This window comes from Salmo trutta, chromosome 15 (genome assembly GCF_901001165.1).
Source record: "Salmo trutta chromosome 15, fSalTru1.1, whole genome shotgun sequence".
Classification (NCBI taxonomy): domain Eukaryota; kingdom Metazoa; phylum Chordata; class Actinopteri; order Salmoniformes; family Salmonidae; genus Salmo; species Salmo trutta.
The window spans coordinates 35,073,402-35,099,571 of record NC_042971.1 but is presented as its reverse complement, the minus strand read 5'-3'; the positions used below and the strand labels follow the sequence as shown (position 1 = coordinate 35,099,571).

Here is a 26,170-nt window from a genome sequence, read left to right as displayed (position 1 = left end):
AGTTAAACATATTTGGCTTAAAACGAACTAGTAGCCAGTTGTTGTTGCCCATGGTGGAATCATATATATCCATCTGGCTTCTGAAGCCTATGAAGAATATGTGTCCATGAGCTCCCTAGTCTAGACTGCAGTCTTGCTAACGTTACTAGCCAGTGTCGCTAGCTGAGCTGGTTTATAAGAAAATGTATGAGGTGACTCAAACCCTGTCTAGATAGCAAGCCCTCCTCTGCGACGATGTTATTGGGGTGCGGGAATGTTAGGTATGTCTCTTCATTTTAAGATAACTGTCAATAAAGTTGGTGGTTACTACTGGTTTTAGATCCGAGGTGAGAGAAATTGTCCGCCATGTTTTGTGTTTTGGCAAGGGCTTGGAGTGATGTCACACACCCAAGAAGGCTCAACCAATCCCCCGACAGATAATGACTTCAGCTAGGGATGGGAACATTCTCAGAAGGTTAGCAGCCGTGTAAGCCAGAGCGTTGTTGTTTTCTTCTCTCAGGTTGATCACGTGTAAATTATACCATTTATTTCTGTCCTCGAGCATGGATAATTTTGTGTCAAATTGCTCGATTTTGTCACACTGACTTGTTTACTTCCGCCTTTAGTTTAGCGCCGTAAGAGCGCAGGCCCTGGATGGCCACGGTATGCTGGGCTAGCATTCCCTTCATACTCTCTAGCTTGTTCTCCAGGCTAGCAAATCGTGCTGTTGATTTTTCCTCAGCCACTTGAAAATATTTCCAAGAGTTGTCTCAATACATTTGGCTAGGTCTAGGTTGGAGGTGTAGCCGCCAGGCGTGTTGGATTGCTCTGGTAGTGGAGAGATCTCAGGTAGATCATCAGGTTGGCTGTGTATTTGTGTGTTTCTTTGCAGCCGTGTATCAGTTTTTTTGTCTGCTTTTATTATTGGCATTTTAGGAGCAATGTTCAAGTTTGTAGCTTGTATTTTATAGCTTGTAGAAGCAGTAATTTCCATAAAGATTGGTCAAACAAAGGGAGGTCAGAGAACAGAGGAACTCTATGCCGCAATCTTACTCATCAGCTCTTGCTGCTTTTAACCATTGTACCATCTGTTGAGTCTACAGTACAATACACTATTGCATTCCTACATAATAAAACAATACATTCTCTGTCCTCAGTATTTTGTACTGTACAAAGACACGTTTTGTGCTGCTGCTAGGGTCTGTCCACCAGTGACAAGGTACATGGCTGCTGTTAGGATGGGGGAGGGGAGGGAGAGAATCACTCTGAATCACACCAGGACAGTCAGGACACACAGTAAGACAGGAGGTTTACATCACAGCAAGCATAAAGATGGATGAAATAGATTCATTTTCTATGCATCATAGATCATACTAGGTAAACAGTGACATACTGCACAGTCAGGACATAAAATAAGACAGCAGGTTTATAGTCCAGCTAATACCAGGCCATACAGCCTTTACTATGACAGCTTGGATTGAAAAGGGCTTCCCAAAGTTCCCTTGAATTCTAACTCTATGACAAGCAAAATGCTTTCTCTGTGCACCATGCAAATATATGCAAAGAAGGGGCATTTCAAAGAATACAGCAGCCTATTTTGCCTGAAGCATTTGTAAGTCTGGAAGGTTTTTGTTTCCACAGGTGTTTGTCTTCTCTCAGGCCCTGTTTGTCTCTAAACTAAGTGGGTGTGTATGTGTGGGATTTAAACGGTGTTGCTGGAGATGACATGACACGCTGGAGCGGAGTAAAAAGCACCTAACAGCACTTGGCAAATCCTGCTTGAACAGATTAGGCCTAATCTGGTCACAATGGACAGTGACAAACAGAAACAGACAGAAACAGCACCGCACAAATCAACACATTAACATCCTGATTCTACAACACAACACAAAAGTACTCTGTGGATCCCCAGTCTAGGGCAAAGAATGGGAATTATAATCCTTCAAAGTAACATTGAATAAACAATTGACATATACAGTACCAGTCAAAAGTTTGAACACACAAAGGGGTTTTCTTTATTTTTATTATTTTCTACATTGTAGAATAATAGGGAAGACATCAAACCTATGAAATAACACATGGAATCATGTCCTAACCAAAAAAGTTTTAAACAAATCAAAATATATTTAGTATTTTAGATTCTTCAAAGTAGCCAGCCTTGCACACTCTTGGCATTCTCTACACCAGCTTCATCTGGAATGTTTTTCCAACAGTCTTGAAGGAGTTCCCACATATGCTGAGCACTTGTTGGCTGCTTTTCCTTCCTGCTTTTCCGAAGAATTTCATTGTAAAGTCTACACCTGTTGTATTTGGCACATGTGACAAATACAATTTGATTTGATTTGATTCTGCCGTTCAACTCATGCCAAACCATCTCAATTGGGTTCAGGTCGGGTGATTGTAGAGGCCAGGTCATCTGACGCAGCATTTCATAACTTTCCTTCTTGGTAAAATAGCCCTTACACAGCCTGGAGGTGTGATGGGTCATTGTCCTGTTGAAAAACAAATGATAGTCCCACTAAGCGCAAACCAGATGGTATGGCGTATCGCTGCAGAATGCTGGGGTAGCCATGCTGGTTTAGTATGCCTTGAATTCACACCTCCTCCTCCATGCTTCACGGTGCGAATCACACATGCAGAGATCATCCGTTCACCTACTCTGCGTCTCACAAAGACACGGCGGTTGGAACCAAAAATCTCAAATTTGGACTCATCAGACCAAAGGACAGATTTCCACCAGTCTAATGTCCATTGCTCGTGTTTCTTGGCCCAAGCAAGTCTCTTCTTCTCATTGGTGACCTTTAGTAGTGGTTTCTTTGCAGCAATTTGACCATGAAGGCCTGATTCACACAGTCTCCTCTGAACAGTTGATGTTGAGATGTGTCTGTTACTTGAACTCTGTGAAGTATTTATTTGAGCTGCAATCTGAGGTTCAGTTAACTCTAATGAACGTATCCTCTGCAGCAGAGGTAACTCTGGGTCTTCCTTTCCTGTGACGGTCCTCATGAGAGCCAGTTACATCATAGCGCTTGATGGTTTTTGCGACTGCACTTGAAGAAACGTTCAAAGTTCTTGAAATTTTCCGGATAGACTAACCTTCATGTCTTAAAGCAATGATGGACTGTCATTTCTCTTTGCTTATTTGAGATGTTGTTGCCATAATATGGACTTGGTCTTTTCCCAAATAGGGCTATCTTCTGTTTACCACCCCTGTATACCAACTGATTAGCCCAAACGCATTAAGAAGGAAAGAAATTCTACAAAGTAACTTTTAACAAGGCACACCTGTTAATTGAAATGCATTCCAGGTGACTACCTCATGAAACTGGTTGAGAGAATGCCAAGTGTGCGCAAAGCTGTCGTTAAGGCAAATGGTGGCTACTTTGAAGCATCTCAAATATATTGTTTAACACTTTTTTGGTTACTACATGATTCCATGTGTTTTTCATAGTTTTTATGTCTTCACTATTATTCTACAATTTAGAAAATAGTAAAAATAAAGAAAAACCTTGGTTTTTGTGTCCAAACTTTTGACTGGTACTGTATGCTACACTACAGTACCCCACCCCCCACTTAATCAAAATCATGACAGTCTAAAAGCATTTATCTTGACATGAAACGTTGCCATGGTATTATTATTCATAGTGACATGATCTGCTGTGGACTGATATGGTAACTCAGGATTACATTACAGTCAATTAGCCATGAGATAGCACGTAGCAGTGATACAGCAGTCATGATGACATGAGATGAGAGGCCTTATCTTCCTTAACACAAGTCACATTCCCCTCGCAATTATTACATTCAATTTAATGCCACTGTCTGCAGCTATTTCCCATCACTATCAGAGTGGGATATGATAATGGCAAATGAGAGACAAATCAGTGAAATTTCTAGATTGCTATGGGGAGGAAAAAGGAGTGTGTGTCGGGGGGGGGGCAATAATGTTAGCAAAGCAGAACCGTAACGGAGGAACGGAAGAGTGGTGGGGATATTGACTATTATCCAGGGTCTCTATCTGTCAGGGAAAAGCGGATGTGGGTATCTGATGATGAAAAGCTGTGGTAAAGGCTCTCTAGGAACTGCTCAACACAGCAGAAATCAGCTTCAGAACATTTCTCTTCTCCCGCTTCCATTGGCCAGAGAATTCATTAGCACTTATTCCCCCCCATGCACACACGCAAGCATGCACACACGCAAGCATGCACACACGCACACAAACAGAGTAGGGGAAAGGGGGATACCTAGTCAGTTGTACAACTGAATGCAGTCAACTGAAATGTGTCTTCCACATTTAACCCAAGCCCTCTGAATCAGAGAGGTGCGGGGGGCTGCCTTAATCGACGTCCACATCAACGGTGCCCGGGGAACAGTGGGGCAACTGCCTTGCTCAGGGGCAAAACGACAGATTTTTACCTTGTCCTCTCGGGGATTCGATCCAGCAACCTTTCGGTTACTGGCCCAACGCTCTAACCACTAGGCAGTAGTGCCTCTCTCGCTCTTTCTCTGAATCGTAGACCTCTCTGTTCGCTTCTTGGACGGCAACGGCTGTGCGTTGGCAGAGGCTGAGTTGTTGGCTGGATGTGGTCTGGGCTTGTGCTGTGTACTGGGCTGTGCTGCGTGCTGTTGCTGTGTTGGGCTGTGCACGGAGCCGTATGTCTGGCAGGCTAATCTGGCTCAGCACTGAACAGAATAGAGCTGGGGGCTGGGTGTAGAGAGACTGGGCTCGGTAAATAAAAGTTAGTAAACTGCTGTCATCGGGCCGTTCCAACACATAGCCGCAGGGAAGTGTCATTCACTGTCAGTCTGATGATCTTATTCTACAGTATCTGCAACGAGCCAGCTTCTCCAAAAGAGAAGATCAGTATGATGATTGTGATAGAACTGCTCAAGATGGGCAGGTACTGTAAGGCACTAAGGGGAGTCCAATCCAGAAAAGAACAAACTCAAGCAGTGTGTTAAAGCAGTGTGTTAAAGCAGTGTGCTCAAGCAGTGTGCTCAAGGCTATGAGGAACTGAAGGAGTTTTAAATGGAAAGGAAAAGCACAGACATAACAGTTACTAGCTGGCTTTGTTGTTGGCTTACTTTTTATTCATAAAGTCTTCATTACATTTCCAGCGATATCATTTGGTTGTGAGCCAAATAAGATGAAATGTTTTTTCTCCCCTGAGTTCTTCTTCTGCAAGTTTTAAGAAAATATTTATTCTAGAAACATTAGCTCCTTTGCCATGTTTAAACTGGCTCTACTATGATCACATGAAACCAGGAAGTTTATGATTAGTCTACATTCTTGGATGCCTATTGGCTGAGGCAGATGATCCACTTCCCCCATGCACTGCACGTCATTACCATTTTATAATATTTCTGGCTGTATTCTATTAAACATATGGGTTTAGATCCACAGGAAGCAGCATGATGCACTGTTTATGTTGAGAGAACTTGTGTCGGTGGGAGTATCGTCTCATTGTGTTAACGATCCAACCTCTCATTATGTTTTATGAATCTAAATAGATTGTGTTTGAGATTTCCTCAACCCAATCTCTAAGCATCACTCAGACTGAATAATATAGTACAGGTATCATTTATTCCTCATAAGTGAACCAGATACTCTCCCAACCAAAGAAGCCTCCCAATCCTTACATGGTGCAGTGAGGGGGTGAGGGTTGACAACTTTCCATTATTTTTCAAGACACATTTCTATGGAACAGAGCAGAGCCTGAGCTAAACCCCTCCCTCTCCACAGCTGGAGCAGATCAGGAACAGGCCTGCAGAGCTGTGCTCAGCACGCCAGCCAGACAGACACTTAGACAGACATTTTTCTATAAGGAGGAGAAAAAGAGTGGCTCGCATCGCTCCTTGAGAACAGGGGCCCGGCCACTCTATCCATAAATCACACTGTCTGTCTGCGGGTTAAGGATTACTTTCTCCTAGGGGCCCCAACCGATTCATCCCGCTGTGTTATTTAAACACTGTTTAAACTATGTAGCTAGTGTGCTTTAGCTTTAGCCCAGGCTGTGAAAAAGAGCTGAGGTGCTGTCGCCACTCAGCCTTGGCCTGATCTGTAGAGATGGAGCAATTTATGGCCAGAAAGGAGCCAGACTCCGCCAACAAATCTCTGAGCTCCGGGGGCTTACAGGCCTCATTGTGCTGCATAGGGGAGGGAGGGAGAGCGGGAGGGACTGAGAGGGAAAGAGGGGAGAGACATTGGGCAAAGAGCGTCCCGGCCTGCCTTGCTATCTCATCCTAAACCGGATTAGAGCGAGGGACCCTTGAAATGTTAGGTCAATGAGCCCTTCGTAGCTGGAATTTCCTCTACACCTGCTACATGACCTCTGGGTTTGAGGGGGAAAGGGGAGAGCAGGAGGAAGAGGATGGGGGAAGGAAGGAAAAGAAGGGGGATGGGGTGGAGACTTAACGTACACTACACACAAAGACACCACAATGTGCTATATCTTCCCCGGCCCCTAACTTACCACACCCTGACCCAATCCTCCTTCTCCTACCTGGTTTATCTACAGAGTATCTTGGCCCAGCCAGGTCCCAAAACTCGCATAATTGATATTTATGGACTCTCTGCTCGGATGGCTGCATCACAGAAAGGGGGGGGGGGGCAATTACACGTCTTATTAAAACCTATTAGTTCGGCAGGAAACCTGCCACTTACCAGTGTGTGTGTGTCTGTGTGTCTGTCTGTGTGCGTGCATGTGTGTGTGCTGCTGGATGATGGCTGCATTACAAGCTCGGGCTCTGGCCGATACATGCCTGGGATTTCCACATTAACACTTAATAACCAAATAATGAAGCAAGGGCCCCGGATTCCTTAGCCCAGAAAGAGATGGCTCTCTTCTCCTCTCCCCATCTGTGGAAGGAAGCAAGGAGCAGAAAGCAGAGGAGAGGGAGGGTAAAAGGAGAGGACTGTGAGAGGTAGATAAGTTATCAAAGCCTAGGCAGTCTGGGCAGTGTTGGTGTGTGCAGGACTAGGCCTCCTCTTACATAGTGCTCGTGAGAGAGGTTTGTTCTCTGGCTGGTAGGGGCGGTCAGCGCTCTCAGGGATTAACAGCAGGGCACCCACCCACCGGCACACACACACCCACCCACCCACCCATCCATCCACCCACAATCACACAGAGAGAGAGAGACAGAGAGACAGAGAGAGAGAGAGAGAGAGACAGAGAGAGAGAGAGAGAGAGAGAGAGAGAGAGAGAGAGAGAGAGAGAGAGAGAGAACGTTCATTTGTCTTCTTTCCACAACTGGAAACTTTTACAGAAAGTATAGGCCTTGTTTACGAACTGGAAAAAGCTTGACGGACAGCTAGAGGAGACGTGAGGTGTGTTTGGATGTGTGTGGGTGTGGACTATTACCTCAAAACCACACAAAATTCACCCTGAGGATAAAACCCTGTAAAACTATGATACACTGACACACTGACAATTTAAAAAAGTAGCCTTCTCCCCCAGCCAGCAGGATATGAAACAACACTGTCCACTTGATTTGAGAGTATACTACACTCTTGTACTTGAAGTGACATGTTGTGGACAGGCCTGATAAAAGCTTCTTAAACACCTGTAACTGCTGCTGGAGATGACTGACAGCTACGCAGTGCCAAGGCATAAGTGGCCTACACTTTGGTTTAAGTGTTGCTACTTAATTTAAGCAAATTGACTCGGAGGGGTTTGTTGAAGGAAAGAGGAGTGACAGACAGGGAGGGTGGCATTGGGGGGGAAAGTGTGTGTGTGTGAGAGAGAGAGAGAGCGCCCGAGCTGACAGTCTGCCTGTCTCCACGGCCACTCGGCCCAGCGGCCCCTGCGGCTAATGAGCTCCGCTGTTCGGTATAGCTCCCGCCACCGCTACTAACGCTGTTGACAGCCAGAGGGACTCGAAAGTGGAAAAATAAGTGGAAAATGAGTCACATTAACATTCATGCCACTGGGAGCGAGCAGATCCCCCTCCCCCTAGAAAAACTAACTGACACTTCAAAGCAAAGGTTTCTCAGCGAGGGAGAGGATGAGGGAGAGAGAGAAATTAAAACAGCCATTTGCAAAAACACGATGGCCTAGACTTGTCAAGCAGCTTCAGAGGTTTTTAGCAAGACAGGCTCCAACTGCTGCTACAGATGAAGGATCTTAATTTGAGCCAGATTGCTACAGCAGGCAAATAATCCTGCAGCAACAGGAAATGTGAATTATTATGTAGATTATAATTAATGTGGCACCATCATAAGATGCCACCTTCCCAACAAGTCAGTTTGTCAAATTTCTGCCCTGCTCAGGCTGCCCTGGTCAACTGTAAGTGCTGCTATTGGGAAGTGGAAACATCTAGGAGCAACAAGGCTCAGCCGCGAAATGGTAGGCCACACAAGCTCACAGAATGGGACCACTGAGTGCTGAAGCGCGTTTGCCGTAAAAATCGCCTGTCCTCGGTTGCAACACTCACTACCGAGTTCCAAACTGCCTCTGGAAGCAACGTCAGCACAATAATTGTTCGTTGGGAGCTTCATGAAATGGGTTTCCATGGCCGAGCAGCTGCACACAAGCCTAAGATCACCATGCGCAATGCCAAGTGTTGTCTGGAGTGGTGTAAAGCTCAATGCCGTTGGACTCTGGAGCAGTGGAAACGCATTCTCTGGAGTGATGAATCACACCTCACCATCTGGCAGTCCGACGGACGAATCTGGGTTTTGCAGATGCCAGAAGAATGCTACTTGCCTGAATGCATAGTGCCAACTGTAAAAAATCTTAATGTTACAGCATAAAATGACATTCTAGAAGATTCTGTGCTTCCAACTTTGTGGCAACAGTTTGGGAAAGGCCCTTTCCTATTTTAGCATGACAATGCCCCCATGCACATAGCAAGCTCCATAGAGAAATGGTTTGTTGAGATCGGTGAGGAAGAACTTGACTGGCCTGCACAGAAATCTGACCTCAACCTCATCAAACACCTTTGGGACGCCCAATATCAGTGCCCGACCTCACTAATGCTCATGGCTGAATGGAAGCAAGTCTCGACAGCAATGTTCCAACATCTAGTGGAAAGCCTTCCCAGAAGAGTGGAAGCTGTCATAGCAGCAAAGGGGGAACCAACTCCATATTAATGCCCATGATATTGGAATGAGATGTTCAACGAGCATGTGTCCACATACTTTTGGTCATGTTGCGTGCATATTCCATGTTAATATTGCATAACGAGAGAGCAACATGTGGGGGATGAATCAATGTTGTGAGCTACAGTGTGTACTCTATAAAGCCACCAAGTTATGTGCTGACACAGCCTTCTCAAAACTACCATACCGATGTACAAAAGAGCAGTTGTGTAAAGTACTTAAGTAAAAATACTTTAAAGTACTACTTTAGTCGTTTTTGGGGGTATCTGTACTTTACATCTTTGACTACTTTTACTTCACTACATTCCTTAAGAAAATATTATACTTTTTACTCCATACATTTTCCTTGACAAACAAAAGTACTCATTACATTTTGAATGCTTAGCAGGACAACAAAATGGTCCAATTCACCCACTAATCAAGAGAACATCCCTGGTCATCCCTACTGCCTCTGATCTGGAGGACTCACTAAACATACATGCTTCGTTTGTAAATTGTCTGAATGTTGGCGTGTGCCTTTTGCTATCCGGAAATTAAGAAAACAAGAAAATGGTGCCGTCTGGTTTGCTTAATATAAGGAATTTGAAATGATTTATACTTTACTTTTGATACTTAAGTATATTTTAGTAATTACATATACTTTTGATACTTAAGTATATTTTAAACCAAATACTTTTAGACTTTTACTCAAGTAGTATTTTACTCTGTGACTTTACTTTTACTTGAGTCCTTTTCTATTTTACTGAAATATGACATTTGGATACTTTTTCCACCACTGCATAAGAGTAAAGAAAAACAATGCAAAAGGTTCGCATTGTCACATACTGTACACTGGATAGGTGCAGTGAAATGTATTTTTTTTTACAGACATAGTAGTTCGGTGCCCCTGGAGCAAATTAGGGTTAAGTGCCTTGCTCAAGGGCACATTGACAGATTTTTCACCTTTTGAGCTCGGGTATTCAACACAGCGACCTTTTGGTTCCTTTCCAAACTCTGTATCACTAGGCTACCTGCCGCCCTAACAGCGGCCTAACAGTGTAGTGGATAATGTTTTCAGCTACTGTGTGTAACAGTACTTTATAGCCTGTCTTAATGTTTTGAAAAAGCCTTCCGACAGGCCTGTCAACACAGCTAAGGCTCTAAACGCTTGGTAATGACATCTCTCTCATCTGTTTCATTTTGTGTACAGTAGCTACTAGCTATATGTCATACACTGCTCTTTCTGTCTCTGTAAACATCAATATGTGGAGCTGGCAAAATGACAGTGAGTGAGGGGAAACCACAGCTGCGTGGGACTTTTTTCAATTTCCAATTGTTGCTGTTTGTCGGGCATGATAATGACACAAGTGGAATAACAAGCCCTATGATTGGATCACCGTCTGTAAATCATAACTGTGACAGCAACAATTATCATGCCCATAACCGGAACAGATTTGCCATCTTATCAGACAATCAGGAAATTGCTTTTCTTTGAATTACTTGTTGGCTTAGTGAATAAGGGTGACCCTGCCAAGTTGAAATTGAACATAATATTACATTTTGCACAGCAGATTAAGAAACACTCACAGTGAAATCTATTATACAGTGCTTTGTGCCAATACGTCCACAGAAGTAAGTATTCCACCTGGGAAAGGGTTCTAGCATCTCCTTCTCTTAAAACCAATATGTGCTGAGCTGTCATAAGCCCGTCATGTCAGCCCTAACCCCCCAGATGAAGAGGGATAGAAAAGGCTGCATCACTCACTCAGATAGAGAGTGACATCTGCTACAGCTCAGTGAGGGGTGAGTGAAAGACTGTGTGTACTTGTGCATGATAGTGAGTGATGGCAGACTGACAGGGATATGGATAGTGAATGTGTGTGTGTGTGTGTGTGTGTGTGTGTGTGTGTGTGAAGGTGAGAGAAACAGAGAAAAGGTTTGCATACTGCACTGTGTGCACAGACTAGTGCAGAAATGACCCATAAAACCTTGCTAACCTGGTAGAAATCCTATTTGAGAATGACTAAAGGCTGGAGAGAGGGGTGACCTGCTGCTAGCTGTAGAACAACACTGTCTCTTCCCCCACTGGCTGAGCACCATACTGCTGGGCATGGCTCACATCAACACCATTATCCCAGAAACACTAGACCCACTCCAATTTGCATACCGTACCAACAGATCCACAAATGATGCATTCTCTATTGCACTCCATACTGCCCTTTCCCACCTGGACAAAAGGAACACCTATGTGAGAATGCTGTTCATTGACTACAGCTCAGCGTTCAACACCATAGTGCCCTCAAAGCACATCACTAAGCTAAGGACCCTGGGACTAAACACCTCCCTCTGCAACTGGATCCTGGACTTCCTGACGGGCCGCCTCCCAGGTGGTAAGGGTAGGTAACAACACATCCGCCACGCTGATCCTCAACACGGGGGCCCCTCAGGGGTGCGTGCTCATTCCCCTCCTGTACTCCCTGTTCACTCATGACTGCACTACCAGGCACGACTCCAACACCATCATTAAGTTTGCTGATGACACAAGACAAAGGAGATGATTGTGGACTACAGGAAAAGGAGGACCGAGCACGCCCCCATTCTCATCGATGGGGCTGTAGTGGAGCAGGTTGAGAGCTTCAAGTTCCTTGGCATCCACATCACCAACAAACTATCATGGTCCAACACACCAAGACAGTCATGAAGAGGGCACGACAACACCTATTCCCCCTCAGGAGACTGAAAAGATTTGGCATGGGTCCTCAGATCCTCAAAAGGTTTTATAGCTGCACCATCGAGAGCATCCTGACAGGTTGCATCACTCCCTGGCATGGCAACTGCTCAGCCTCCGACCACAAGGCACTACAGAGGGTAGTGCGTACGGCCCAGTACATCACCAGGGCCAAGCTTCCTGCCATCCAGGACCTCTATACCAGGCGGTGTCAGAGGAAGGCCCTAAAAATTGTCAAAGACTCCAGCCACCCTAGTTATAGACTGTTCTCTCTGCTACTACACGGCAAGTGGTACCGGTGCGCCAAGTCTAGGTCCAAGAGGCTTCTAAACAGCTTCTACCCCCAAGCCATAAGACTCCTGAACAGCTAATCAAATGGCTACCCAGCTTGTTCCAGGGTGTATAGTTGTCATTCCCAACAGTGTGTCCACACACACACACACACACACACACACACACACACACACACACACACACACACACACACACACACACACACACACACACACCTCCAGAGGCAGGCAGGCAGAGGGACAGCTCAGGCCCCAGTCCCCCCTCCTCCTCATCTCTCATTTCCAGAGCAGATGGGCCTCTCAACATGCCTCTGTTCACCACACCACAGGCCATGACTCAAACACCACCACACCATAACAAGCTACACTTCACGTTCCCGGCCTCCTCCACCCCCAGATGCCTCCATCTATCTTCTACCCCACCACCCTCTCTCACACACACCTACCTGCAGGCTGTGCATATGCTGTAAGCGAGCAAACTACTTCAGCTTCCACTCATTTTAATAAAAAAATGTATTTAACCTTTATTTAACTAGGCAAGTCAGTAAAGAACAAATTCTTATTTACAATGACAGTCTAGGAACAGTGGGTTAACTGCCTTGTTCAGGGGCAGAACGACAGATTTTTACCTTGTCAGCTCGGGGATTTGATCTAGCAACCTTTCGGTTACTGGCCCAACGCTCTAACCACTAGGCCGTCCCATACCAACCACCATCGACTGAATGAGGTCAGAATAGATGGATTCTCCCAGGATTGCAAGCCTTCAAATGTAATCCTTTCAATCAAAACCAGTGTCAACTACATGTCAATGCCAAACACATTCTACAACCTTAGTTCTACAGTCGTTTTAATTCATAAAGTGCCCTCAGCCATCTTGCCCCTCAGCTAACAACACCTTCAGCCATAAGAACGCCTGGCACCCTGCCCCCCATCCTATCTACTTCCTATCTACCTCCCCACTCTCCCTCATCCTGACTAATCTCTCCCCTACTCAAGTTTTCTGATGACACCAGCCTGGTGGGTCTCATCTCCAACAGCAACGAGCCCAAGTACCATGGAGAGGTTGATCGCCTGGTGGCCTGGTGCAGTCACAACAAGATGGAACTCAACACGTCCATCATTGAGTCCATCCTCCCCTCTTCTATCACCGTCTGGTTTGGGTGTTTGTCTGCCCACTGCCAGAGCAAACTTCAGCGCATTGTCTGGTCTACGGAGAAGGTCATCGGCTGCCACCTGCCCAACATCAAGGAACCGTGCAGGTAAGATCATTGTCGACCCAGCCCAACCCAGACGCTCCATGTTTCAAAAGCACCGCTCTGGCAGGCAGGTTTACAGTAGATCAATCATGACCAAAACTGCCCGCCACCTGAACAGTTTCTTCCCCCATGCTGTGGCCCTCAACCGGCCATCGGGCTCATAGGGATTAAGTGACTTTGCATTGGGCCGTTTAATGTACCTTGCTATCAATTACTAATCTCTACTAGTGATGCGCAGGTCAACTGTTTGTTCGCCCGCACCTGCCCGCAATTGCTGATAACCCATCCGCAAACACCCGACTACATGTGATAAAGTGAAAATCTGAGGACCGCACCCGACCCTAACCAGCTAATATAGAAAACGCGCTGTACGCTACAGTCAGACATGGCAGAATCATTTTTTTCTTACATTCTTTTGGGCCTGATTGTGATATGTTTCTGCTTATTATTTCTGACATTTTGGTAGGCTATTTGTTAGTTAACTTGTCTATAATTAGATACATGCAGCGTCTCTTCTGTCGTTCTATGTTGCCCTAGAAGACTAAATAAACCCTTTCTCACCAGAATAATGTCATAAATAGATAGAATGAATGCTTAAATCTAGTTGACATCACTAAAGATCACTCTGTCATCTCTGCTTCTTTTGCGGAGCAAAGAAGTTTAAGGACCCGGGGAGAAAATGCAATAAGAAAAAATGTAAAAACAGGAAAGACATTCTGTGCAAAATTTCCAAAAAACATCAGTTTGACCGGTTGAAAGGAAATAAAAAGCTGTGAAAATGACTCAACATGCTTCTGAAAATATTTCAGGTCAGCAATTTTTATTTATTTTTTAATTTAACCTTTATTTAACAAGTCAGTTAAGAACAAATTGTTATTTACAATGACAACCTACACCGGCCAAACCCGGATGACGCTGGGCAAATTGTGCACCGCCCTATGGGACTCCAAATCACGGCCGGATGTGATGTAGCCTGGATCCGAACAAGGTACTGCAGTGACGCCTCTTGCACTGAGATGCAGTGTCTTAGAACGCTGCGCCACTCGGAGGCTTGGATGCATATTTTATGTGGTTGAAATACAATCCGTTTTTATGATGCTGATAGTATGATAATGGCGCCAGAGGGGATGACTGCCGTTTTACGGGCTCCTAACCAACTGTGCTATTTTGTTTGTTTTTTCACATTGTTTGTAACTTATTTTGTACATAATATTTCTGCTACCGTCTCGTATGACCGAAAAGAGCTTCTGGACATCAGATCAGCGATTACTCACCTCGAACTGGACAAAGACATTTTCTTTAAGAAGTCTGACGTGAAGGATATACTGCGTCCCCGAGACCAGACCCAAATCCCCGTCATTCGCATGAAGAAAAGACGGAAATACAGGGGGCGGAGGTCGGGGTGCCTTGTGAGAATTCGTTGGCGAGTGGGTAAACCGCCTCTACCAACCGTTCTATTGGCCAACGTGCAATCACTGGAAAATAAACTGGATGATCTACGATTGAGACTATCCTACCAAAGGGACATTACAAATTGTAATATCTTAAGTTTCAAAGAGTCATGGCTGAACGATGACACGGATAATATAGAGCTGGCTGGGTTCTCCGTGCATCAGCAGGACAGAACAGCGACGTCTGGTAAGACGAGGGGTGGGGGTCTATTTGTCAATAACAGCTGGCGTGATGTCTAATTTTTTTTAAGTCTCGAGGGATTGCTCGAGATAAGCTCTAGACCAAACTATCTACCAAGATAGACGGCTATGAATAAAATAGATGAAACTATTTACCAACACAAACCGATGATGGCACTAAGACCGCACTCAACGAGCTGTATAAGGGCGTAAGCAAACAAGAAAATGCTCATCCAGAAGCGCGCTTCTAGTGGCCGGGGACTTTAATGCAGGCAAACTTAAATCCGTTTTACCTAATTTCTACTAGCATGTCACATGTGCAACCAAAGGGGGAAAAAACTCTAGACCACCTTAACTCCACACACAAAGACGCATACAAAGCTCTCCCTCGCCCTCCATTTGGCAAATCTGACCATAACTCTATCCTCCTAATTCCTGTTAATAAACAAAAACTGAAGCAGGAAGTATTTTAATTTTTTTCTTTATTTAACTAGGCAAGTCAGTTAAGAACAAATTCTTATTTTCAATGACGGCCTAGGAACACCGGCCTTGTTCAGGGGCAGAACGACAGATTTTTACCTTGTCAGCCCAGGGATTCAATCTTCAAACCTTTCGGTTACTAGTCTAACACTCTAACCACTAGGCTACCTGCCACCATGATAAGTACCAGTGACTCAATACGGAAGTGGTCAGATGAAGCGGATGCTACGCTACAGGACTGTTTTGCTAGCACAGACTGGAATATGTTCCGCGATTCATCCAATGCCATTGAGAAGTACACCACCTCAGTCACCAGCTTCATCAATAAGTGCATTGACGACGACATCCCCACAGCGACCATACGTACATATCCCAACGAGAAGCCATAGATTACAGACAACATTCGCACTGAGCTAAAGGCTAGAGCTGCCGCTTTCAAGGAGCGGGACACTAATCCGGATGCTTACAAGAAATCCCGCTATGCCATCAGACGAATCATCAAACAGGCAAAGCGTCACTAGAGGACTAAGATTGAATCCTACTACACCGGCTCTGACGCTCGGCGGATATGGTAGGGCTTGTAAACCATTACGGACTACAAAGGGAAACCCAGCTGCAGCTGCCCAGTAACGTGAGACCACAGATGAGCTAAATGTCTTTTATGCTCGCTTTGAGGCAAGCTACACTGACGCATGCACGAGAGCACCAGCTGTTCCGGACGACTGCGTGATCACGATCTCCGTAGCCGATGTGAGTAAGACCTTTAAACAGTCCAACATTCACAAGGCCGCGGGGCCAGACGGATTACAAGGACATGTACTCAGAGCATGGGCGGACCACCTGGCAAGTGTCTTCACTGACATTTTCAACCTCTCCCTGGCCGAGTCTGTAATACCTACATGTTTCAAGCAGACCACCAAAGTCCCTACTGCCCAAGAAAGTGAAGGTAACCTGCAGAATTGACTAACTATGTCAGTAGCCATGGTGCTTTGAAAGGTTAGTCATGGCTCACATCAACACAATCATCCCGGAAACCCTAGACCCACTACAATTCGCATACCACAGATAACGCAATCTCATTCACACTCCACACTGCCCACTAAGCTAAGGACCCTGGGACTAAACACCTCCCTCTGCAATTGAATCCAGGACTTCCTGACAGGTTGCCCCCAGGTGGTAAGGGTAGGCAACAACACATCTGCCACGCTGATCCTCAACACTGGGGCCCCTCAGGGGAAAGTGCTTAGTCCCCTCCTAAGAACAACTCCAACACCATCATTAAGTTTGCTGACAACACAACAGTGGTAGGCCTGATCACTGACAACGATGAGACAGCCAATAGAGAGGAGGTCAGAGAACTGGCAGTGTGGTGCCAGGACAGCAACCTCTCCCTCAATGTGAGCAAGACAAAGGAGCTGATCGTGGACTACAGGAAAAGGAGGGCCGAACAGGCCCCCATTAACATCAACGGGGCTGTAGTGGAGCTGGTCAAGAGTATCAAGTTTCTTGGTATCCACATCACCAACAAACTATCATGGTCCCGTGTGGCTCAGTTGGTAGAGCATGGTGTTTGTAACACCAGGGTTGTGGGTTCGATTCCCACGGGGGACCAGTACGGGGAAAAAAATGTATGAAATGTATGCATTCACTACTGTAAGTTGCTCTGGATAAGAGTGTCTGCTAAATGACTAAAATGTAATGGTCCAAACACACCAAGACAGTCGTGAAGAGGGCACGAAAACACCTGACCAGACCGGTTGCATCACCACCTGACATGGCAACTGTTCGGCATCAGACCGTAAGGCGCTACAGAGGGTAGTGCGTGCGGCCCAGTACATCGCAGGAAGCTTGGCCCCAGTGATGTACTGGGCCGTAAGCACTACCCTCTGTAGCGCCTCCAGGACCTACAAGTGCATTTGGGAAAGTATTCAGACCCCTTGACTTTTTCCACATTTTGTTAAGTTACAGCCTTATTCTAAAAGGGATTACATAATATACAAATCCTCAGCAATCTACACACAATACCCCATAATGACAAAGTGAAAACAGGTTTTTTGAAATGTTTGCAAATGTATTAAAAACAAAAAACAGAAATATCTTATTTACATGAGTATTCAGACCCTTTGCTATGAGACTCAACATTGAGCTTAGGTGCATCCTGTTTCTAGTGATCATTCTTGATTGGAGTCCACCTGTGGTAAATTCAATTGATTGGACATGATTTGGAAAGGCACATGCCTGTCTATATGAGGTCCAACAGTTGACAGTGCATGTGAGAGCAAAAACAAAGCCATGAGGTCGAGGGAATTGTCCATAGAGCTCCATGACTGGATTGTGTCGAGGCACAGATCTGAGGAAGGGTTCCACAACATTTCAGCAGCATTGAAGGTCCCCCAGAACACAGTGGCCTCCATCATTCTTAACCTTTTCATACGTGAGTTCCAAATATCTCTAATGGTCGCCCCAGCGTGAGTTGTTTTATGCACGTGATGTCAGAATGCGCTCACTGTTCCAAAATGTGGTTGTTACTCAACAGGACAGTTAATCCCCGCTGCCCTCAAACTAAGGCACGCTGCCTGCTTTTATTTATAGGCTGTTTAAACTTGTCAATTTGAAATGATTTTCTAACAAGTTTTATTTTCTAATAACAGTTTGAATAGAGGTGTGTTCCGCCACCTCATTAATTCACATAAAAGTAGGCCATTTCACTTTTGCAGACAATTAATTTTTTAGGCTTTACTGAGCTGGACAAACTTCCCCATTGTTTCTGCAGATCAAGTATGCAGACATGTGTGCCTCTTCAGTCAGAACAGGACCTGCAAAAACCTTTTCACATTTTACGGCTGGTGTCGGCTGGTGTTTTCATTACTACATGATAATAACTTTGGACATGTGTGCGTTTCTATGAAAGTAAGTGCCTTACTAGGTTATAATAGTTTCTGTATGTCGTGTTATGTAGTTTCTACTGTAGCTCACTATGTATGGAGCGTAATATATTTGTGTATATTCCTTATAACCACGGACACGCGAGGTAACGTTACTCCTTTCATAAACTTTATGGTGTTATACTCAATTGTGATTATGTAGGAAGCTACAGTCTTCTATTAGCGCTGTAAAACAATGCTAATTGCATCAGAGAAGTATTAGCTTGTGTTGTCTGGCCTTTTGACCATGGTTTGTTTTCAATTGGCCTGTTTAGCATAGCCCTGTTCTGCCCTGCACCCTTAAGGAGCTCAACAGTTACTGTTTCTTACTGTTATATAACTAATATTTGTGATTTTGTCAATACAATTCATTATTTTTATAGCAGTGTTATTATACTACTACTTTGTAATACTGTTTTATTGCTATATCCTGATATTGTATTCTAATTACCAATAATTCCTCTTTACTTTCAGAAGCCACACATACAAACAGTATTGAACATTATTTGCCAATAACATAACTGGAACTGGACATCTTTCAAGCTGAAGATTGAGGACAGCTTTTGTATGTTAGTGTACACTCCTTAACAGTTTTACTGGATGAAAACACAGCAAGAAAACACATAGGCCAATATGTAATAGGCGTCTATTTTATTGCAGTATTGGTGGTTGGTTCAACAACAACTTGTTTTACTAAAGAAAAAAAACAGAATATGCATAACCCGTATTTAATATTCATGCAGTGACTGAACAACAACTGCATTTCCACCCCCCACCTCTAAAGGCATAGTATCATGGCAGGTCACCTGTCAAGTCACCTGTCAGGTCAGTCAGTCACTAATTGCTGCAGATGTGGTCAATAGTGCTTGAGCATATGATACTCCTCAAAGCATGGTGAAACACAGAGGTGTATCACAAGCTAAACACGTATTTTTGTCAACTTCCTCTGCTTACTTCTCCAGGTGCCAGACAGGCAGACTTTGCAGTGCCTCCGTGTGTGACTACCTTGAGCAGCAGTTTGAGGGACTTTGCAGGGAAAATGACGTGCAGTGAGGCGTAGGGGATTGTCCGCAGTACGACCCCCAGTGGATGGGCGCTGAGGGGTGTGGTGCTCCTCCAGCAGCTCTCTCAAGAGGTTCTCTACTTTTGGTAGGTAATTACTTCACCTACGAGGGAGTGGGGAGGATGAGGGAAGGAAGAGGATGATGAGGCAGTGGGTAGGTGGGTGAGATATTGTCACTGTAATTGCATAATGGAACTGTATGTGATTTGTATGTGAACTGTGCGTCCAATTACAAAATCATACCTTGTTCAGTAACCATCTCACCTGTTAGTTGGCGGTGAACTATGTGGCCATTGAGGGCAGCAGTGTCGATCAAATGGAAAAATATCTTCATATACCACTTGGTATTTTCTGGAGAGGACATGAACGTCTTGTTTGTCATGCCACTTTACTGCCAGCTGTTGACCGTTCTCCTGGAACTCCACCTCCCCTCTCTGCATCCGAATGCCGGCATCCCATTCTTGGTCAACCTGACTGTGCCACAGGCCCCTGTGCTGTTGGAGAGCAGATGCTGGAAGAGTGTGGGACTGCTGTACCAATTGTCCACATACAAAGTATGTCCCTTGCCGAGATGAGGAGCCAGCATGGTCATCACCATGGACCCGGACACCCCAAGCCCCTCATAATGTTGAATGTCAGTGGTGGACCCTGTGTAAACTATAATGTCCTGGACAAATCCTGTCTTCACATCACACATGACAAAGAACTTGACCCCAAACCTGTGCCTTTTGGAGGGAATATGTTGACGGAACGCCAGCCTACCCTTCCGTAACATCAGGGACTCATCAATGCATAGGTCCTTGTATGGCCTAAAGACCCGCCCAAATGCTGATGTCAGGCTGATAAGAACATTTCTTATTTTGTGTAACGGGTCATTTAGGATGGCAGTAGCATTGTTGACGAAATGCAGGCATCGTAGCAGAACTAGGAAGCGGTCTTGGGAAAAGAGGGTGGCAAAGAAGGGAGTTGCAAACACAGGATCTGTGCTCCAGTATTCTCTTAGGGAGTTCTTCTTTACTATCCCCATGAGAAGGACTATCACCAGGAAGGTATACATTTCACTAATTGTGGTTGTTACCCATTTAGCGAGTTCCCCCCTCACTCCTGGCTCTCTTCTCATGTAGCTCCAAGGCATAGCGATTGGTCTCCTCTACTCCTGGACTCCCCACCAGCTCCTCTGTCAGAAAGAGCTTGAAGCACTCTGCCTCAGGTGGAAATGGCAAGGGGCGTTGCACTCCAGACTGGGACTCATCAAAGCAAACAGCAGGGCCAGGAGGGGTGAAATGGCTGGCTTCCTTCCAGCTACCACAGAACTCCTGTACTTCATCCACTGTCAGTCTGCCTCCATCACCACCAGCATCTTCAAAGGGACCTGGGACTTCGTCAGGGGACAAGGAGTCCTCAGATTCAGGGTTCTCAATAGCTACAAGGTTGGGGGAAGCTCCTCACTGTCACTGTCAGAATCTGATTCCTGACTTCAAATAAATCCCTATCAGAAAATGTTTTGACTCATTGTCAGAATTGATAAAAATCTCCAGAATTTCCGCATTTGTGAGTTGTCTCCTTTTGACAGACTTTGCTAATGCTACAGCTTATCTCACTAGCTACATACATAAACAACAACACTGAATGGTTCAGAGTGGGAGTCAGAGGTTTTGTGATTGACTGCCGGCATGCGCCACTTGTATCAATAAATCCCTATCAGAAAATGTTTTGCATGGTAATTATTTATTTACTGTTTTATTCATGCTTTCAAGTACTGGTGACAAATCATGCATTCGAATTCTTGCATAGATTGTAATGGACACATTATGTGTGTAAAATACTTTTTAAAAGGTTGTACTGATTATGATGAGCTAAGCTAATTCCAGCTATGTGTGGAGCCATGTTTGTTGACATACAATGCATTCTGGGATCATGTAAATGACTTTTGGACCAAAGATGTAATAATAAAATGAGGTGAGGGAGTGTTCACTCATTTTTCAAATAAAACCTCCGGAAGTGAATGATGGGATATGAACGATGGCAGACGACACACCCCCTTTAACATGCATACTGCAAACAGACAAACTCATCTTGTCTCCTCTTATCTTTGGTTGAAGTGAAAAAACAAACATGGCGGCTCGCACAAACTACACATTGTTTACTTTCGATTTCTAAAAAATGTTTTACTCAATTAATTCGATCAATGATTGAGCTCACCCGTGTTGTGATTAATTATAAATAGTAGTTGCTATTAGCTAATTCATTGTAGTTCCTGTCAGCCGAGAGTTATCTTTCCTCAGTTAGCGCTAGGACAAATGTAGGCTACATGTTCTGGTTTGGATGATTGTGTTATGCTGTAGCTACTTCTGTGGAAGTCTGAACATTGCATCCAAATCAAACTGGACATTCTAAATAAGTGTTCTAATTACACCGGTTTGAGCATATGCTGCAGGGACCACTGTAGAATGATCACACCCATTTGTTGGTGCGTGTGAAAAGGTTAAATGAAAGAAGTTTGAAACCACCAAGACACTTCCTAGAGCTGACCGCCTGGCCAAACTGAGCAATCGGGGGAGAGGGGCCTTGGTCAGGGAGGTGACCAAGAACCCAATAATCACACTGACAGAGCTCTACGAGTTCCTCTGTGGAGATGGGAGAACCTTCCAGAAGGACAACCATCTCTGCAGCACTCCACCAATTAGCCCTTTATGGTAGAGTGGCTGGACAGAAGCCACTCCTCAGTAAAAGGCACATAACAGCCCACTTGGAGTTTGCCAAAAGGCACCTAAAGATTATAAGACCATGAGAAACAAGATTCTCTGGTCTGATGAAACCAAGATTGAACTCTTTAGCCTGAATGCCAAGCGTCACATCTGGAGGAAACCTGGCACCATCCCTACGGTGAATCATGGTGATGGCAGCATCATGCTGTGGGGATGTTTTTCAGCGGCAGGGACTGGGAGACTAGTCGGGGGTGAAGGTTCACCTTCCAACAGGACAACGACCCTAAGCACACAGCCAAGACAACGCAGGAGTGGCTTTGGGACAAGTCTCTGAATGTCCTTGAGTTGCCCAGCCAGAGCCCGGACTTGATCGAACATCTCTGGAGAGACCTGAAAATAGCTGTGCAGCAATGCTCCCCATCCAACCTGACAGAGCTTGAAAGGATCTGCAGAGAAGAATGGGAGAAACTCCCCAAATGCTGGTGTGCCAAGCTTGTAGCGTCATACCCAAGAAGACTCAAAGGCTGTAATCGCTGCCAAAGTTGCTTCAACGAAGTACTGAGTAAAGGGTCTGAATACTTATGTAAATGCTGTAACCTAACAAAATGGGGAAAAAGTCAAGGGGTCTGAATACTTTCTGAAGGCACCGTATATACTAGGCGGTGTCAGAGGAAGGCACAAAAAATTGTCAAAGACTCCAGTCACCCAAGTCATAGACTGCCCTCTGCTACTGCACACCAAGTCTAGGTTCAAACGGCTCCTTAACAGCTTCTACCTCCAAGCCATAAGACTGCTGAACAACTAATCAAATGACCACCATTTACATTGACGACCCCCCCCCCCCTTAGTTTTTACACTGCTGCTACACAATGTTTATTATCTATGCATAGTCACTTTACCCCTACCTACATATACAAATTACCTGGACTAACCTGTACCCCCGCACATTGACTCAGTACCGGTAGCCCCTGTATATAGCCTCGCTATTGTTATTTTATTGTGTTACTTTTTATTTTTTTAATTACTTTAGTTTATTAAGTAAATATTTTCTTAACTCTATTTCTTGAACTGCATTATTGGTTAAACTTGTTATGGATAGGGGGCAGATAAAACGTACCCGATTTAATCTGGTTATTACTCCTGCCCAGAAACTAGAATATGCATATAATTAGTAGCTTTGGATAGAAAACACTCCAAAGTTTCTAAAACTGTTTGAATGGTGTCTGTGAGTATAACAGAACTCAAATGGCAGGCCAAAACCTGAGAAGATTCTGTACAGGAAGTACCCTGTCTGACCATTTCTTGGCCTTCTTTGTCATCTATATCCAAAACAAAGGATCTCTGCTGTAACGTGACATTTTCTAAGGCTCCCATAGGCTCTCAGAAGGCGCCAGAACGTTGAATGATGACTTTGCAGCCCATGGCTGAAAAACAGTAGCGCATTTGGTAAGTGGTCGATCTGAGAACAATGAAACGGTGCGCGCGTGCACGTGAAGAGTCCATTTTAGATTATCAGTTTTTGAACAAAAACAACGACTGAACAAAAACAATATTATCGCTATTTTACGAGAAAAATCGCATAAAAATTTATTTTAAACAGCGTTTGACATGCTTCGAAGTACGGTAATGGAATATTTTGAAATGTTTTGTCACGAAATGCGCTCGCGCGTCGTTACCCTTCGGATAGTGTCTTGAACGCACGAACAAAACACCGCTATTTGGATATAACTATGGATTATTTGGAACCAAACCAACATTTGTTGTTGAAGTAGAAGTCCTGGGAGTGCATTCTGACGAAGAACAGCAAAGGTAATCCAATTTTTCTTATAGTAAATCTGAGTTTGGTGAGTACCAAACTTGGTGGGTGTCAAAATAGCTAGCCCGTGATGGTGAGCTATCTACTCAGAATATTGCAAAATGTGCTTTCACCGAAAAGCTATTTTAAAATCGGACACCGCGATTGCATAAAGGAGTTCTGTATCTATAATTCTTAAAATAATTGTTATGTTTTTTGTGAACGTTTATCGTGAGTAATTTAGTAAATTCACCGGAAGTTTTCGGTGGGAATGCTAGTTCTGAACGTCACATGCTAATGTAAAAAGCTGTTTTTTGATATAAATATGAACTTGGTTGAACAAAACATACATGTATTGTATAACATAATGTCCTAGGAGTGTCATCTGATGAAGATCATCAAAGGTTAGTGCTGCATTTAGCTGTGGTTTTGTTTTTTGCGACATTATATGCTAGCTTGAAAAATGGGTGTCTGATTATTTCTGGCTGGGTACTCTCCTGACATAATCTAATGTTTTGCTTTCGTTGTAAAGCCTTTTTGAAATCGGACAGTGTGGTTAGATAAAGGAGAGTCTTGTCTTTTAAAATGCTGTAAAATAGTAATATGTTTGAAAAATGGAAGTTTTCGGATTTTCGAGGAGTTTGTATTTCGCGCCACGCCCAATCATTGGATATTGGAGCGGTGTTCCGCTAGCGGAACGTCTAGATGTATTAAGGGCTTGTTTGTATGCATTTCATGGTAAGGTCTACACCTGTTGTATTCGGCGCATGTGACAAATACAATTCGATTTGATAAAGATAAATACCGTCTGTGGAGACCCTAACTTCACATTCTCTCAAGATGTTGAAATAAATAAATCATATTCTCCACTCCTGTTCCCAAGTAAGCATTTTGCCTACATTTGGTGTATCATTTTACAGCAAGAAATGCTTAATTCTGCAAGAGTTCATATTAAAGGCTACGTGAGAGGTTATAGACTTACAGTCAGTGTCCAATTTCCAATTAACCCATCAAAACAGTAGGCTACAGTTCCCTTGACGTGCCATAGGCCTATTTGATGTCCCCGTCTTGTGACTGTTGAATTTTGTATAGTGCCTCACGATCATCACACATAACGTAGCTGGCACTGCTATCACCACTTCACCAAATCTTTCCAAAACATGACTTTTCTCACCTTCGCTTCTCTTTATTTTCAGCTCTCCATTTCACAGCTTTTCTCTTATTGAATTAAACTCTGCCATTGTCCCTTTTACCTCCGTGGAGTGACGTACATTTTTCTGCCGTTCCCAGAAGCTATTTGGCGCGTGTACAGTTAGGCCCTAAAGCTTAGGCTTACGCACTAATGCCAGGTAGTCTAAAATAATGAAATACAAACCTCAATGTAGCCTATACACAGTGTACAAAACATTAGGAAAAACATCATGTTCTTTCATGACATAGACTGACCAGGTGAATCCAGGTGAAATCTATGATCCCTTTTGATGTAACCTGTTAAATCCACTTCAATCAATGTAGATGAAGGGGAGGAGACAGGTTAAAGAAGGATTTTTAAGTCTTGAGACAATTGAGACATGGATTGTGTATGTGTGTCATTCAGATTTAACTGTCTTTGAGTGGAGTATGGTAGTAGGTGCCAGGCGCATCGGTTTGAGTGGGTCAAGAACTGCAATGCTGCCGGGTTTTTCACACTCAACACGTTCCCGTGTGTATCAAGAATGGTCCACCACCTAAAGAACATCCAGCCAACTTGACACAACTGTGGGAAGCATTGGAGTCAACATGGACCAGCATCCCTGTGGAACACTTGACAGTTTGTAGTGTCCAAGTCCCTGATGAACTGAGGCTGTTCTGAGAGCAAAAAGGGTGCAACTCAATATTAGGAAGGTGTTCCTAATGTTTTGTACACTTATGCCTGCCACCCACCCGCCATTTATCCACACAATATTTCATGACCCTAAACCCGCCTGCTCCGTGGATATAACCGCGGGACTGCGAATTATGAGCCAACCCGCGCATCACTAATCTGCACTATACTGCAATTGTACTATGTTCAACTCTGCACAACACTGTATATATTCACCATAGCAGTATCCCTCCCTATGCTTATATAGATATATCCCCTCTATAAATGGTATATTCCCTCTGTAATCAGCCTATACTCCAGAGTTGTATGTTACGTTTACTGTACCGATACTGTATACTCTGTATGATGTCTATGAGGACTTGCGTCTGTA

General features: G+C 44.4%; 1 protein-coding gene and 1 non-coding gene across 6 annotated transcripts in view; one reads left to right on the top strand and one right to left on the bottom strand.

The window, feature by feature from the left end:
• The window catches only part of auts2a (activator of transcription and developmental regulator AUTS2 a), a 471,784-nt gene that overhangs the window by 324,870 nt on the left and 120,744 nt on the right, over positions 1–26,170 (bottom strand). The gene's annotated exons all lie outside the window — the stretch shown is intronic.
• trnat-ugu (transfer RNA threonine (anticodon UGU)) lies at positions 16,983–17,058 on the top strand. Its single transcript has one exon. It is a non-coding gene; the product is annotated as a tRNA-Thr (tRNA).